The sequence below is a fragment of the Dermacentor variabilis genome, chromosome 11 (assembly GCF_050947875.1).
Source record: "Dermacentor variabilis isolate Ectoservices chromosome 11, ASM5094787v1, whole genome shotgun sequence".
In the NCBI taxonomy this organism is placed as follows: domain Eukaryota; kingdom Metazoa; phylum Arthropoda; class Arachnida; order Ixodida; family Ixodidae; genus Dermacentor; species Dermacentor variabilis.
The window spans coordinates 37487467-37491780 of record NC_134578.1 but is presented as its reverse complement, the minus strand read 5'-3'; positions in this window follow the sequence as shown (position 1 = coordinate 37491780).

Below are 4314 nucleotides of genomic sequence, written 5' to 3'. Positions count from 1 at the left end.
GTTACGGTACGCCTTCGCAAGCATCCGGCACAGTAATAGGCTTCCTGGGCGCTTTACAAGCGGCGACAATTGTCTCGCTTCTGGCGTATTCCGAGCACAGGGGCTTCAAGAAAGACAAACGAACTTGAAAATGAGCAGGCCGGATGCGAAAGAAAGCGGCGCTCGTTGACGCAGTTTTGCTTTATGATAAAGCGACGCGACTGGTAGCTCCACCCATGTAGAAATGGCTCCGACAGCTTCCGATCCCCCACAGGCGCGAAAGAAAGAATAACGTCCGGGCAAGACACCTTCTGCCGGCGGCCCATTTTGATGTGAGAAAGTAGAGCATTGCGCCAAGGTCGTATGTCGATGCGCTGTGCCTCTCGCATACTAATCTCTGCAGTCAGCTTGCTGCTTAGTCTCAGCGAATGCTAAATACAGACGATTGTGGATTACGCTACACAAGTCCATTCCTTACATATCTACGGTGGTTTCACAATGTAAGGATTTAGGATTGGCTATTCCAGTGTTGGTTCGGTGCTATCCCAAATAAACCTGCTGTGGGGAAACTGAGGCAGTAAATATTGTTGTCTAGCTAGCTCTGTTATATAGCAATAAACAAAAATTCAATAAATATGAGCAAAGGAAAAAAAGTGTTCTTAAAAGCAGTACCGAAGTGGAGGCATTCCTCCTTCAGATTATTTCTAAAATACGACGTGGAAAGTGAGACCAAACAAGGAACTTATTACATCGGAGCCCTTTGGGGAGTGGGGAGACCATCGGACTCCAGTCCCGTAATACTACCAGCCTAGGCACCCACTGGTATACAGTGTTGTGTCCACGTTCAACAAATAGTTTAAGCATAGCAATGAACTATACCTACACGTTCCGTGTTCATTCATGATATAATCAATAGCGGTAATGTATGTATATATATATATATATATATATATATATATATATATATATATAGATCGCGTACCTTTTAATTCGTGCGCACCGTGTACACAATTGTGGCGATACTTAACCTCCTCTGGCCCGCAGCTCACCGACGTACAAAATAACTTTTCAAGCCGGTTCCTATTACCGACTGGTATACTGCGAGAGTGAAAACATTTGTCGTTTGAATACCCCGGTTCGACGCTGGAGGTAACGTCTCCATATAAATGGAGGAACTAATCATCTCCCTATGTTTATTCTCATAAAATCCGTTCTTATTGGCCAAAAACAAACGAATATCTTAAATTGCGTGATACGTTGGCTTGCTGATGCTGCACGCGCCGTCTTTGTGTCAACTCATAGTAATTGAGAGGTACTTGATGGTTTCCTCTTGTAGCATGCGACGACAGAATGGCCTAGACCGAATTGGTGGGAATTTTCACAATGGCTTTACAGCATTACTGCGCCATACCAATTTCAAGCAATTCAACTTGCCTGGGACTATTATACGGGGTTCAACATTTTACGTAATCGTTGGTCAGCTAATCGTAATAACAAATGATATCAATGTATCCGAATGGGTACTATATACGGGACTGAAGAGGGCAACGCTCCTTGTCTAACGGTTTAAATCATGGTTTAGATACGCAGGCGTGGATTTAAGTTGTCTGAAGAATGCCGAACCCCTCGAAGAAACTGCCCCGCTTGCGAATCCTTACTCACAGGCATGTGCTATTGCCAAAAACAGAGTCTCGCATTGGTAGTTCAAGTGCGTCCGACATCGCCTTGATAAAGGATTCAATTTCATAACACGACAAACAGCGGCGACACATAAAGCCTTTACGGAAAACTGGTACACGAAAAACGACAGCAAGACCAGTGCTTCTATACAGAATAGAATTTATTGACAGGAAAGACAGAGAGGTCCACCTGAGCTAGTGCGCTCTAGTCTGCTACTCTGGGAGGAGGGGAGAGGGGTGAAAATGCTGGGATGGATGATGATCATAAGAGCAGTGGGGAGTGCTTATGTATATGAGACAGTTGCCTTGCTAGAGCAGCTCTTCGAGCTTGGTGTCCTGCAGAAACACAAGTGGTTCAAGGCTATAGTTATTACACGGACACCCTAGGCGCATTTCCGCCGTCATAATTGGCGTTGTCATGCTGTCCTTCTATGAACAACGCATACGCGGGCACGAAGGGGCATAATTAGACGGCGTCCCGAGAAACCCAGAGCCTGTGGTCCCAAAAGCGACGAAGCCATATGGGGGAGGGGGTCACCGCCACGCGCCCTCTTTCCGCTCTGCCAGAACCAGAATAACGTTCTGGCTGCCAACGATGACATGAGGGTTGCGGATTAGCATTCCTGTGGAGCAGCTGTGCGTACAACACAGCCGCAATGCATATAGTTACTGGTCTTGCGAAGCCAAATGTCAAGCTAAATTTATGCAATCCTGTCTTTCAGTCATGGCGCCAACACTGACAAAGGTCGACCGCTTCGCGGGAAGCCTCATCTCATGCGGTGTCGATTTCCGACGCCGCCGACGCCACTGCCGCGGTCGTCACCACGCCAGCGTTCTCAGACGCCTTCAGCGCAATGCCAAGCATTGATGTCGTTTTCAATGCTTCGCCTTCGCGTGAGACTGCCAAGGTCTTTTAAGTGAGCCTACTCTTTGTAGTTGTTTGTTGAGGTGTGTTAGGGAAATGAAGCCGTACCAAATAGCTTATCTCAACGTGCTTCTAAGATAAAGCATTGTCAGGTTGTCAGTAAACTAACCGATCGCTGAAGACGCTCCCCCGCCTCCCCTACCCATTTCGCTGCACTTTTATTCCTTGAGGAGAAAGGCTATTGTTTTCAAAATGCCGTGAAATCAAGGTCTATGTTATATTCAATGCAATTTGGTACATGTGAGCGTCGTCGTAACTTGCTCGCACTGCTACTTTTTTAACGCACCTTGTAGTTATTTATAATTGCGCCAGTGCATTGCTTGTATCCCTGAAGTACTCCCTTTGTCAAAAGAATAGGGACCGGGAGTTCCGCCATATAGCCAATATTTCTTTCCCACCTATGAACGAAACTTGAAATTCAGGACTGCATTCAAAACTGGCCATGATTAAATTTCCAGTGCACTCATCATTTCGAGTTTCGAGTCTTAATTATGAATAAATTCGGTCTTTTTTGGTGAAGCTTGTGATCCGCATACTTTGCTCAAGATCTGAGGCTGGGAATTTTGTATTTGCTAGGGAGAAAGTTTTAACTGTTCAAGAAATGAGACACAATTGGGTACATGGCGGCAAGTGCATAAAGGTGAAATTATTAATTTTCCTTTTCTCTAAAAGCAATCTACCACTAAGCTTGTGAATCTGCATGCATATGTCACAATGACTCCTGCACTGGGGCTTCAACGAGAGTATAGTTTCGTTCACACCATACAGGGACAGATTCAAGAGCCACTGCATGTTCAATATTTGCAGCGCCAAACTTTAGGTATGTCTCGAAAATTAAGGGAGGCGTGGGCCTCTGGATGTGTCAGCGCAACCGCAGTCCGTATTAGTGGCTCGTGCTGTGCCCGGCAGTGATTGTAATTTATCTCCGCCAAAAAGTAACATGCAAATGAATGAGTGAAAAATTGAGGACACACTTCATCCCGCTTAGAACCCGGGGAATTCCACTTTTAAAGCTGATGCTTTTGCCACTGTGACACTGGAACGTATACAAACGGCAGGTAACCAACCATACGCGACAAAGCGCGATATTGGAAAAAAGGTAGGTTAAATCGTTTGCAAAAACAGGTACAAATGTCTTAAAAAGTAAAAAAAGAAAAAATTCCCAGAAGATTACAATACTCCTTAATGTGAAATTTGAGTGCAGCTCTATGTGTGTTTCCATTTCGCGACATCCTGGCTGGCGCGCACAATTTGTCTCGTGCCGCACATTGCAAACTGAGCGTGGTGTGGCACGACTGCTTCGCTCATCGGGAGATCGCGAGAAGCAGCGCGTGGGTGACGCGTGGGAACGAGTCACAGCGGCCGCCGCCCACAGACGTCCGCTCATGCAGCGCTTTGTTTCCGTATATGGTATCCGTCGACGCGCACGCCGCAGGCCATCGGTCAAGAGACAACGGTGCGCTACAGTGGTGCCATCTCGTTCCGGTCGTCGCCGCAAACCTCGTCTTTCGCGACACTAGGCTTTTCTTCTCGCACTTTTCTCATAGCCTCCTTCTCCGCTTTCCTCCTCTTGCTCTCTTTGCTATCACCGTCTTTCATCACCTGCTGCGCTGCGCGTTACCTCTTTCATCCTTCGCTGTGCTGGTTCGATAGGTTACGCCGAGGGAAGAGGATGCCGAGGGAGGACGCTTGCGCTAGACGCAGGAAGGTGCGCACAACAGCGGCACTATA